Consider the following 13,469-nt stretch of genomic DNA (forward strand, 5'->3'; position numbering starts at 1 on the left):
AAAGAAAGAAAGAAAGAAAGAAAGAAAGAAAGAAAGAAAGAAAGAAACTTGATCTAGTTTCTTTCAGACTCTCTCCCTTCTGAGAGAGCTCGGGTCCTGGAGCTCTTAAGACTTAGAGCTGAGGCTAAGGGGGGGGGGGTGGCTGTTGACCTGGGACAAGGAAGGCTCAGGCCTTGGCCCAGGCAAGGACCAGCTCTGGCTGGAAGGCCCTGAAGCTCTGTACAGGCCACGCCAGGGCTGTGGAGCAGCTTTCAATGGGAGCTTGACAGATCCCCTGAAGTAGTGTTATGTCGAGTATAAGGATTGAGGGTACCTTTTATGGATTATTGAAGACCATACTTGGGACCTGGGACAAAAGATAGCTTTTAAAGTGCAGGAAAATTCTAGAAATATCATTTGTGACTCAAGACCTAGTTGTGTGACAGCAGTGACAATTATGTTCTCCAAGGGTAAATGCTGGGGCCTGCACTGATCATGGAGCAGACCCAGATCCATCTTCTGAAGAAAACTGTAGCTCAGTCAATAGATACTCTCACGACCAAAGTCTGGGGAGAGATAAGACTGAGGCAGCATACTGAGTTCACTGAGGGGGAACGGGACACAAGAACAAGCACTGAAACCTGAGATACGAGTGTCAAGAATCCGTATTTGGTTCACAGAGTGCAGAGGTCAGGCTTAGGAGCTGGAAGCAAGTAAGAAACATGACCGTGGAGAGAGTAAGCAGAAAGGGTGCACTGAAATTAGATCCACACACACAGTCATAAATATGAACGAGGTCAAAGCCTTGGCAACTCAGAAAACCAGGACAACCCAGGAGAGGCCTGTCACCCTTCATGACAAAACACAAACATTGTAGATCTCTGATTCCTTTCTCACTGTCCCAAGAGGGTCACTCCCTCTTCTGTGAAATCATATGGTTCTGATGTACCTCCTGTTGTTTGGATCCCATTATATAATAATCGTACATTTCTCTTCCCATTCTAGTCTATGAATTTCTTGGTGCCAGACACTAACCATCTCACCACATGGCATAGGAATGATTTTGAATTGTCCAAGAGATACTGGGAGTATCTGTATCTGTTTGTAGAGGAAAACAGCTAATAGCCTGATATATTGGGTCATTTTGGGATATAGGTAAGGTTAAGTCATACTGCCTCAATCCATTCAGACGTCTCTGCATGCTCTCAATCTGCATTGGTAGAAGGGCATGGGAACATACGGATATATCTAGAGCCAGAAGTTGTATTTTTTGATGGGCACTATAGTCAGTGTTTGGTACACAAAAAATGCAGATGATGAAATCACTACCTGCAAAGTCTAATAGTAAGCATGATGACCACTGTTTCTTGCATATGACCCTTGTGTTAGGTGCTACTAAGTGGTTTTCATTTTTTATGTAATTTCACTGTAATGACAAACCAAAAGCTTTGTTGTATCCATTTCACAAATGAAGATGACGTATAGAAAGGTCAAATAACTTGCCCAGTATCATGTAGCAAGCAAATAGGAGAGCTTGGATTAAAGTGAGCCCGAAGAGAAGGGAGGATCTCAGTATGTCCCTGTGTATGTATCCCATTCTCTGTTTCTAATATTTACCACCATGAATGCCCTTAGATTCTGAGTAATGTCTCTTTCTTAAGAATGAAAGTAGTAACAGAGAGCAGTATTTTAAGAAGCCCCTTCCATAATTCAGGCAAAGACATGATGCGTGCCAGTTATCTCATTTTCATGTTTGCAACCTACTCAAAGTGAGAAAGCAAAACTAAAAATAGGGATGAGTCAATGTAATGTAAAGTTCCTGAGCAATATAATAAAAGCTAAATTTAGGTAAATATTATTGCAAAAAGAGATGTACTTTGTTGAAGTGGTTAGTAATTGGGGAAACAAAACAATGAGCCCTTAAAATCCTTTCTGTGTGCTTGTTCCAGGATATAATAGAAAACAGAGATCATTTTTTTAAGTGATTCAGTGAATATTGTGGAATTATATAGTGACCAAAAAAATGTTTTGTTTAGTATATTCTAAAATTTGATGAAGGAAATATTTCACAAATTAAACCAGAGTTTGTTTATAATTAGTCTTTTGAAATTTCTTTATCGCAGAAGAGTGTTTTTAGAAAATATCAATTACTTGGCCTTTGACTTTATTTACTGAAATGGTTGTGGGAATTATTCCATAATGCACATCAGAGCATAAAAGATTCTTTTGTCCCCTTCATCTGTCCTCCTAAATTTTCTTTCATCTTTTATAATCCAGTGTTACAAAAAGAGTTATTATTCATTTATTTTGTTCATTTATAAAAATTTATTTGTAATATCCTTGCATGCCTACAGTGACGCAAAAACCTTAGAATATCGCTTTCTGTATTTCTTCTAAATTCCATAACCATGTAGAAAAATCAGCAGATTTACTTATTAATGTAGGAAAAAGAAAAACCAGAGCTGCTTACCACAGATTCCTTGTTTTGAATGCTCTATGCATTCATTCCATATGGAGCAGAGCACTTATTACATGTCAGGCACTTGGGCTCAGTGCTGGGAATATCGAGGAGAACAAGACTGTCCAGTCCCTTGCCCCAGTAGAATAGTACTGTTGTACATACTTGCTGATAATGCAGTGCAATTATGATAGCATCGCTCAATTAAGGTTGGGCAACTGTTCTTTGTGGTTAAGTATCATGTAACATATTGAATGGTGATTTTAAAAATGAATTTATTAACTTGATAAAAATGGATACGTAGTCTTTTTTTCCAGCAGGCATGAATTTGCTAGGAATTCTCTAGTTACCACTGATCAGTTGCAATATTGTTTACTTACTTAAAAAGTCATTATCATGTTCATATTTTTTAACCATGAAAAAAATAGTTATGATAGACTTTTCCTATTGTTAAAGCACTGATTTCTCTGTTTTGAATGGTCAAAGATGGCTAGATTTTAAGACAAGTTGAAGGAAAACGAAGGTTCTGTTCATTTCTGAGTAAAATTGTAACTCTTGAGTATCAACTCAGTGGAATATAAATATAAACATATTTGGTTTTGATCAAGTCATTATGTCCAACTAGGCTAGGTTGAATTTCACTTTCCCATCTTATAATGAGATCTTGGGCAGGTTCCACAATTTTCTGGTCACTTTTGGTTTTTAAAAGTCCAGTTCTGTTTAAAAAACCAATTTCAAACTCAATTCAAACCTCATCTTTTACCCATTCCTTAGCTCAGACCTGAGAAGTTTGAAGGGTAAAGAGAGATTTAATCCACCTTTAGCTTCTCTCCCATCCTCCCTCTTAAACACTGCTTTAATTTGAGAATCACAGAGGAGGAAAAAGAAGGGATTATTCTAGTAATCCTCTTCTTGTTAGTAGTTGCTCATTCCCTGGGTAATGCCCCCCCCAAAAGAGCTGAATCTCTCTTGGGGCATGTATTTAATTCCCTTGCAGGTGTTCCTGCACAGATCCTTCATACGGGAGATGTGGTTTCAGATTGTCATCTTCCTCCCATCTGACTGTTCACCACCAGTGAGCCCACTCTCTTCCTTCTGGGCTGCCCTCAACTGGCAGCTAGCCTTTTGAGAGGGACACCTGAAAAATGGCTCTCCCTCCCTTGTCTCCCCAAATCCGTTCTCCCATACTCAAGGAGGAAGTGGAAGATAACACACCCTTTTTCTAAACATGCCCAACAGAATGAGAACCTGTTTGGAGATCTATCAGTGAAGGCTCTAAGGCATACTCATTTAACAGAATAATACAGAAAAAGTAATCTGTAGTTGAAGGATGGCTTTCATCTGAATTTCCATTTTTACCTTTTTTCTTCAAACTCTTAAGGTCCACACACCTACTGGTTTTTTCTGACTTAAAGATTGAAACACAGTTAATGCATTTCAGATTAACTTTCAGCAAAACCTTTAATTTCTTCTGCTTATTTTATTATTCATTTATTCATCCATTTTTTCAACTGATATTTAGAGAACATCTACTATGTATTATATTTTTCTTCCTTTTTTTAAAATTTATTTATTTAAGTAATCTCTACGCCCAACATGAGGCTCGAACTCATGACCCCAAAATCAAGAGTCACATGCTCTTTGGACTGAACTAGCCAGGCACCCCTATATTTCTTCATGTACTGGTTTTGTGCTCTCATTATGTTCTTAGGTGACCATAAGTAATATAATAATTGTTTTGAGCTTTAATAATTTTTATCCATTTTAACATGATAAATAATTTAACTCTTTGTTCCAATGAAGCAGGAAATGTATTTTAATTCTTTACTAATAAAATTTTAATGGCATAATAATCAGAAGATACTCAGATAATTTTGTTCCTGTAAGTTTGGAAGGATAGCTTCCAGAGTTTCTAGAATTTGAAGGAATAATTTTATAATTTCTAGAATTTATGGTTTGGTGTCTAAAAATAATGAGAACTTGACTCTGGATAGGAAACATAAATTTCATGTCAGAGCTATTTTAATAAATGCAAGCACAATTTGTTCAACTACTTAGAAAAATAACTAGATTATATAATCTGTAATACTTCAGTTTTTAATGTACCTGAGAACTACGGGCTGGTACTTAGCTTGACTTTGATAGATTGAAAATAATTTCATTTTTTGCTGCCTATTAAAGTTATTCAGTGCATTTAAGGTTTTTTGAAGTGAACTATACTTATGTAGATTTATCTAGCTTTAAAACACTTGCTCTTTTACTAATTTGAGCCTTAGTATATATTTTCATGTTAATTTAACCAAAGACACTACAGATAATTTAATTCTGCAATAAGATGCTGAGAAAGACATTTCTTCTTGCCATAGAATTGCTGATATTTATCGTTGGGTGTAAACAAAGGTGCTTGAGTTCCATGTTCTATAGAAAACCAACAGCTGGAGGCAGCACCTTCCCCTGGGCATACAAAGAAAACAGATCCTACTGAGGTCAATTATCACCCTGCATCCTTCCCATTGCTTTCTAGCCTTTGTGAAGACAGTCCCGGATCAGAGAGAGACAGGGCGATGCTTTATAGTACATGCTTACTGTAAAGGTTGCTTCTCCTTACTTCCCCACTTCAGGCTACAACAAAACCATGTAAATATGGGACCAGATCATTCAGAAAGACCTGAAATTTCTGCAAGAAACTGACAATCTCAAAACTTTCATCCTATATTTTTTTCTTGGAAGCTTTTGGACTATGTGCTTCAGTACTCCATCAAAAACAAGGGAATAAATCAATAAGGGCAATTCATGAAATTCAGGAAACCAGGGTTGTAACCACTGAAACAGCAATCAGAAGGAAGGAAAACTTGAGGATACCAGCTAGGCAGCTCTCTCTGGTGCCAGCAATTGGAACAGAGGGAATTCAAGGGAAAAAAAAACCAGAAATACTGTATTACCTACTTCATTGACCACATCAGACAATATTGAAATCTATAAGTGTTTTGGAGATCTGGAAAGATTTTACAGATTTGGCGAAAATTAGCAATTGGTACTGAGAAAATGAATGAAAAACTTTTGGAAAGGCATTAACTAACTGCAAGGAAAAGAAACAGTTGATTAAAAAGTGTAATTATAGTGCACTACCTTCTTTGGCAGTCATCAATATTTACATAATGTTGAATATTTCTAAAAGATGATCTCCATAGTGCCAGTTTGGAGAGGAGAGAGGGGGCTATTTCAGTTGGAGGATAAACACATAATCAGAATAAAAAGGTAATACTCATCAAAATAAAAAAGCAATATATAATATTTAAAATTCATAAGACAAGAAATCAGTTAAACTATGACTTAAAATTATGAAGTTAAATTATAGAAGAGATAGCTATAATGATGAAGGATAGTTGGAAGAAAGGAGGCAGGGACAAGGGCCCCCTTCCCCTGCCCTAAGAGGAAACCACCCTTAAAAGGATTTTACACCACCCTGGAAGGAGCCCGAGTGATAGGTAGATGACAAAAACCTGATAGGATGACAGGTTTATGGAGGATGAATCAGATTAAAACAGCCCACCAACAAGCCCATAAAAACCCCTAGACTTAGAAATTCCCGTGGCAACCCTCTCGGGTCCCCTCCTTCTTCGAGAGCTTTGTACTATCACGCAATAAACTTTGTACTACCACTCAATAAATTTAACTTTGCTGCCCACCACTCTTCATCTGGTCTACCTCTTCATTCTTCGAAGCGGCCTGACCAAGAACTCCAGGCACTAAAAGGAAAAGAAATCCTGTAATAGTAAGAGTTGAAAATTGTGGCCTCAGGGAAACCAGATGAGAGTAGAGTGAGGTAAGGCAGGGCTGTTTCTCATTCTTAGTACTTGAAGTTTTAAACTGCATTTATGCATTCTTTGATAAAATCAGATTTTTTTTTTTAAAAGATAAAAAATTACTCTGGTAACACCTGGAAGTCTGTAGAGTAGGCGAGTATAAGCCATTTTCGTCTCTCCATCCTCATCTCTCTTTTTTTTTTTTTTAAAGATTTATTTATATATTTTAGGGAGAGAGAGAGAGAGAGCAGAGGGGAGGAGGAGAGGCAGGGGGAGAGGAAGAGTCCCAAGTGGACTCTGAGCTCAGTGAGGAGCCCAACATGGGGCTCAATCTCACAACCCTGAGATCACGACCTGAGCTGAAACCAAGAGTTGGACACTTAACTGACTGTGCCACCCAGCCAACCCTCCATCCTCATTTCTGACTATTCTTCCCTGCCCTCTCTCTGCCTCAGCCATGCTGGCCTCCTTACTGGTCCTCAAATCCCCCTGGCATGATCCTGTCTTAGGGGCTTTGCACCAGTGCCAGGACTGCCCTCCCCTTGGGTATCTACAAGCACACTCACTCATCTCCTTCAAGTCTTTGAATGGCATGTTCTCAGCAAGACCTCCCTTGAGCATCCAGTATAAAATTGTATCTGCTCAGTCATCTGCCTTATTCTGCTCTAATACTTTTCTCCAGGGCACTTACCACCTTCTTACATACTATATGACTGACTTCCCTTATTTACTTTCTGCCTGCCCTTACTAAAGGAGAGCTCTGCAAAGACAGGATATTGGTTGGTTGGTTGGTTGGTTGGTTGGTTGGTTGGTTGGTTGGTTTTCCACCAGTGTATCCCAGATACCTAGGGCGTGGTGTTTGGCACACAACAGGCAATCAGTATATATTGGGTAAGTGAGTCAATTAACTAAATGAAAGGATTAAAGGAAGGCAGGACAGAAAGAATGGAGGGATGGGCAAAACAAAGGACACTAATTAGGAGGCAGTTGCATTATTTCATAGGCAATGGTGGCAGTTTGAGTCTGGGTGAGGCAAGATAAGTGGAGAGAAGTAATTTGAGATAGGTTTTGAACACGGAATTGACAAAATAGATGGAAAATATGCAGTATGTCTAAAACCAACATTTCAGCAAGTTTGTGAGCAGAAAATACCTGAAAATTAAAAATACCAGGATTCTAATATATGTTATTAGAAGTGAACAGCATTCATAACCATGCAAAAATGAAATTTAAGAATAATTAAGTTTATGGGGCACCTGGCTGGCTCAATCAGTTCGGCGTCTGCCTTTGGCTCAGGTCATGATCTCAGAGTCCTGGGATTGAGTCCCGCATTGGGCTCTCCATTAAGTGGGGAGTCTGTTTCTCCCTCTCAGTCTCCCTCTGTGCTCTCTTTCTCTCTCTTAAATAAACAAATAAAATCTTAAAAAAAAAAAAAGGAATAAGTTTCACTTAAACCGTGAAGTTCTGGATTTGGAATGAAAAGAATGGTACAACAACTTAGCTGACAACAACAAAAAACTTTTGTCAAAAGTTTTCCAACATGTTTCTTAATCCATTTAGCTTGGATGTATTTTACAAAGATGACGATTTTTCTGCTTTAGGATGTAAAAGTTCAAATTTAAGGTTAATGAAAGGTTGGACTTATTAATAGTCTTTTTTATTAAAAGAGTCAGTTCTAATTGATGACAATTTAGGGAAATAAATTGTTATCTATAATCATCTATAACATTTGCTTAGAAAAGAAAGCCTATATATTTCTTGATAATTATATACACAGTTATGACCTGCACTGATTTATTAAACTGTGGGATAATTAGAAAAAGATTCTATTTTCATTTTGACTATGTAAATGAAAACATTGATTATGGATTAATGTGATTATATTATAATCAGCCAGTTTAATAAAATAAACTCCTCTGGTTTTTTTTTTGTTCCAAGGATAGTGATAACTAGTATATATCCATTGTGGTTTTCTTTCATATTAATAATAAATGTTTTTATATTGAAAACGTATATAGTTAGTACTAATGCCTAAATTCTCATGCACACCCTGAGCAGATGTGTACAGCAACCCTCCCACTATCTCTGATTCTTGAATTCTTCCTTTTCTGGTCCATTCATAATCTCTCCCTTTTCTGGAACCTCCCTTTTCTGGAACCTGGGGAGCAGGGAGTGGTAGGAAAGTGGCAAATTTCTCAAACTTTTCTTACACTGCCAGGGGCTGCTAAGAAGTTTCAAAGTGAAAAGAAAAAGTTACAGAGGAAGTAATCCCATTCTCAAATATTTTGCAACATAAACACAATTGTTTTCACAACCAATTGATTGTAGCTCTCCTTCACGACTGTACCTTTCAGGACATAAGATCTGTTGTCTCATATATCATACATCTTATAAGAAAAATCATCTTCCCTTCCTCTCTCTCTCTCTCTCTCTCTCTATGTATATATATGTATATATATCCTTATAAATATATACACACATACATGAAATACTTTTCATTTTAAGGAGCTATTCAATATTTCAATAAGCTATTCAATATTTTAGGCACCTCAACAACTAGAATGTCAGTCACTAAGATTATCTCAATGACAAATCCACACAGGAAGAATTTAATGGTAAAAGCCATTAAAGTTCTATTAAAGACTTGGTAATAAAACGTAGAGCTATTTTGAAAAGGGAAATGTCTGTTTCCATGTTATATTTGAAATAGAAAACTATAATGAAACATTTTCCAGTAGTGTGAACACAAAGATTCTTTTATCCATAAGGAATTAGTTTATAGTGAAAGATTTCAGTAATTGGACAGAAGTATTAGATAAATAAAATAAAATAAAAAAAACCTGGTCAATTCTGGAGCGAGTTTGAAGTAAATTTTATATATATATATTTAAATTTTATATATTTATTTTTAAGAGCAATCATTTTTTTAAAAAAGATTTTATTTTTATTTTGAGAGAGAGCATGAGAGAGAGGAGGGTCAGAGGGAGAAGCAGACTCCCCGCTGAGCAGGGAGCCCGATGTGGGACTTGATCCCGGGGCTCCAGGATCATGACCTGAGCTGAAGGCAGTTGCTTAACCAACTGAGCCACCCAGGCGCCCAAGAGCAATCATTTTATATGAAAATAAAGACAAGGCAAAATTTGCGTATCGTTACCAGTATTGTATCCACTGTTTTTTGAGAACAGTCAAGTATGGGAAACAGAAAATAAGAGATATTTATAAAGTTGGTAATGTGTTTAGCACTGCTTTGTATCAGTCTATATACAGGGATTTTTTTTTTTTTAATTTGTGTTAAATATCTATTGAGCACTTAGCCTGTGCCTGGTACAGAGAGGATCCAGGGATTCACTGGTTTCTGCTCTTCAAGTGAACGCCAGACCGAAGAACTAGAGCCAAGTATACATCCACTGAAGGAGGGAGACAAGTGCCCTTACATAAGTATATGGAAGAGCAGATGCTTAGTACATTTGGTACAGAGGGGCCAAGGGAAGGGAAGTTTTCAGGGTACCAGATCTGAGTGTGTTTTAAGAGCCCAAGGAAACAATCCAGTAAAAAGGGAGAAATTGAAGCTCAAGAAATTTTGGAGGAGGTAGAAGGATGGGAAAGTGTGGGGACACCTTCCTTTATGGGAAAGAGGTCTAGGAGTGAAGATAAAAGATAATTACAAGGTGAAGAGAAGGGAACTTGCAAAAATTCCTATGCAATGGCTTCTATTTTCTTGGTGCTAACAGAATGCTGGGTCAGCACCAAATAGTAAAGGGAGAGATTTAGCACAGTCCCTGGAAAATATTGATGACCAGAGAGGGGTAAATGATTATGGATAGCAGGGAATATTCCTCTGAGATTATAAATCTTAAATTTGTAGTTTAGTCATGCAATGAAAATTTATTGAATACTACTGTGTGCTTAGGTTGGGTACTGAGCATACAATAGAACAAGATAGACACATTTCAAATTCTCAAGGAGTTCCCAGCCTAGCACAATAAACAAATATCAAAAAAATTATTACACAAATTATTATTCAATGATAATTGTGAGAAAGACTGTGTAGGATTCATAAAAGAACTTCTTCACAGAAGTAGTATTAAGATGCTCCATGAAGGATGAGGAGGATTGGGTGTGGGAAAGGAGACAGAGAAGGGAGAGAGTAGAGATAGGCAGGAGAGAAATGGCTGAGCGAAGGCCCTGAGGTAAGTTGTTTGAAGGTATTGGTGCAGTGCTTCCCACCTGTTACTCCTTCGTGCCCGTAGCAGATGACAGGTGTGCCTGATTTTCAGCTGTTCAGTTCTAATGTGTTACTTCTGTGCCCTGCAAAATTATCATTTTCTGGGGCACCTGGGTGGCTCAGTCGTTAAGCGTCTGCCTTCGGCTCAGGTCATGATCCCAGGGTCCTGGGGATAGGGTCCCGCATCGGGGTCCCCTCTCCCACTCCCCCTGCTTGTGTTCCCTCTTTCTCTGTGTCTCTCTCTGTCAAATAAATAAAATAAATCTTTTTTTAAAAATGTATCATTTTCTGTGTCATGATATGAAAAAGTTTGAGAAGCTCTGCATTAGGGGAACTGACCCCAAAAAGTGTTCATCCGTTTCACCAGCAAGGTGCCTGGAATAAATGAGATAGCTGACACTTAATTTGACACTTTTCATGTTTACTATCATTTAATTCATTTATTTGGCAAATATGTATTTGATAAAATGATACTACATTTACCCTGTGCTAATTTGGTAAATATTCTAAGTCTACACCCAGATGGCATGTAAAATGAAAGTTTATTTCGGGATTACTTACAAAGAGAATAAGAATTGTCCTACCTTAGACAATAGGTATGGGGACAATTTTTCTCTCATTTCCTTTTTATTGAGTACTGTCAGTACAATAGGATAAGATTGAATGGAATTTCAAATTATTAATATTTAACCAAAAGAATTCTCAATTTATTTGCACAGACTCAGTACATTCAGGAAATTATTCATAAAGTTCAGACAAAAATAATCCAACTCTGTTGCTTGAAAAAATTGGAACTGTTGCCTGAATTATCCAGCTACACAGACTATATTTATTTTTAAAATTGCATATTTATCTTCTTTACCTCTCTCTACAGTGCCTATTTTTAAAAAGTAAAAACCTGGCATTGCTTTTCTTAGCTGCAGGTTGTTATGCCTCTGTGAAATCATTTGTGTTTACCACAGTCTTAAATCATTGGTTTGCGGTTGGTTGATACTATCTGAATTTTTAAAGCATTACTTTTTTTATTTGTTTGGAAACATTTTGAGCATACGTTAGATTTCTGGTAGTGATTTTGTATTGTCACTTACAAAGGTGCATATTGTTTAAGGTCCTAAGTAAGTACGCTTAATGCATAGAAAAGATCCACTGCTCTTTCTTCTCATACCCAAATGTAAACTTCTGGAGACCCACAGAGTATGAAAGGCAGGGGAGTGTGTGTCCATGGCAATTTGTTAGCTGTGTGCAGGAAGTTACAGAGGCATTAAGCCATGAAAAGGATCAATTGTTTTTGTGAAAAATCCCCAAGACATGCCTTGAATTCAAAGAATCAAGTTCATTAAAATCATAGATCATCTATTAATCTTTTTTTTTTCTTTTTGCTGAAATGTCCTTGCTGGTCAGTGGCATTTTATAGACCAAAATAAACAATAATGATTAAAATCAGAACATGATGGGATTGTTGAAGTCCATGGAATAAAATCTTCAGTGCCTTTTCTTCTTGAAGAGTTGTTGCAGGATACTTATGTACATCTCCAGACTACAGAATTGACCCCTATGTGAGGCTTATAACTTTCATTCATTTATTTACTCGTATGCCAGGCACCATTCTGGTTTTACACATAAAAAAAACCCCAAGGTTTTCTTGTTATAGCTTAAAGCACTGCTAGGTCTCGCATAAATAATTCGGTGGATTGGGCATTAAGAGCAATATTATAGGGGCACCTGGGTGGCTCAATCAGTTAAGTATCTGCCTTCGGCTCAGGTCCTGATCCTGGAGCCCCACATCGGGCTCCCTGCTCAGCGGGGAGCCTGCTTCTTCCTCTTTCTCTGCCCCACCCCGCCACTTATACTCTCTCTCTCACTCTCTCTCAAATAAATAAAATCTTAAACAAACAACAAAAAAGAGCAACATTATACAAGGGACTGATGAAATTACCTTGGTTCCTGTTCGATGTGCCAGGGAGCTGGGGGAGATTTCTCACCCTTCGGGGAGAGATGGATAAGCAAGGCCCACCAGGGCATCACAATACGCTGCACATGGTCTCCTGCTGCCTGACAGAGGTTCTGTGGGAGACAGGAAAGCTGTGTCAGGGTGACAGTATTACCATCAGTTTTCCTGTGTGGGCCACCCCCGCAAGTCACCAGGCACTCCCTGATCAGGAGGGAACAGTGCATTAACTGTAATAACGAGGGGTATTCAAGTGGAAAGCGAGTGCACAGTCTCAAGGAGTGTGGCTGGGATGTCCTTGGAAAATGCCAGACTTCTTGGCTTGCTGATGCGCCTTGCTCCGATACCAGAGAGGCTTCTGGAAATGCCATCCTCATAGGAAATATGCCTTTCATTTAAATATTATGTGAAGCAAACATTTTAGTTAGTTGGAGGTACATAGATACCACTTAAAACTGAAGGAGTTAACTATTTCTGAGCTGGTTGGTTTTTTGAGGTTAAAAAACGGTAGTTTAAAATAATTATTATTTCCATAATTGCAATTTTCTTGTCAATGAACTTGAATGATGTGTTAAAGAACTTTAGGTATTATGCTGCTAGTTTGTGGCCTCTTTGAAAAGGCTCTGTTTTATTTAAACTGTGCATCTCTAGTGCATGTAGTTTAATATAAAGCCACTAACTTAAATTAATTGTACATGACATTCCATTTGGCGTCATTCTGATGGAATGTATATCCTCCAAAGCACAAAATATTTATTTAAAAATCTCCCCAGTTTATGATAAAAGTCTTTCTAAAATATAAATGGGTTTTTCCACTTTGTTAAAAATATCTGTAATGTAATGTAACTTTTTACACTTGATCTTAGCCAAAAGGCCGAGAAGCGATGTAATGTAACTTTTTAAATGACATCTCTAAGGGTATTCTCAGCTGTAATAATTCCTTAAGACACTATTGAAGAAGGAATGTCATTTTTCATGTCATGGAAGAGTCCATTACTATTCTTCAGGTTGTCTTTTTGATTTGTAATGGTTGTTTAATCAACTTCTTCAACC

At 37.5% G+C, this 13,469-nt stretch overlaps 1 protein-coding gene and 1 pseudogene across 1 annotated transcript in view; one reads left to right on the plus strand and one right to left on the minus strand.

Annotated features, from left to right (window-relative positions):
- PTPRZ1 (protein tyrosine phosphatase receptor type Z1) overlaps positions 1-13,469 on the plus strand; it is a 168,117-nt gene that overhangs the window by 25,043 nt on the left and 129,605 nt on the right. The window lies entirely within an intron of this gene.
- On the minus strand, positions 13,218-13,302 carry LOC118021449 (annotated as a pseudogene).

The sequence above is a fragment of the Mirounga leonina genome, unplaced genomic scaffold (genome assembly GCF_011800145.1).
Source record: "Mirounga leonina isolate KUSES-001 unplaced genomic scaffold, KU_Mleo_1.0 Mir_174, whole genome shotgun sequence".
Taxonomy (NCBI): domain Eukaryota; kingdom Metazoa; phylum Chordata; class Mammalia; order Carnivora; family Phocidae; genus Mirounga; species Mirounga leonina.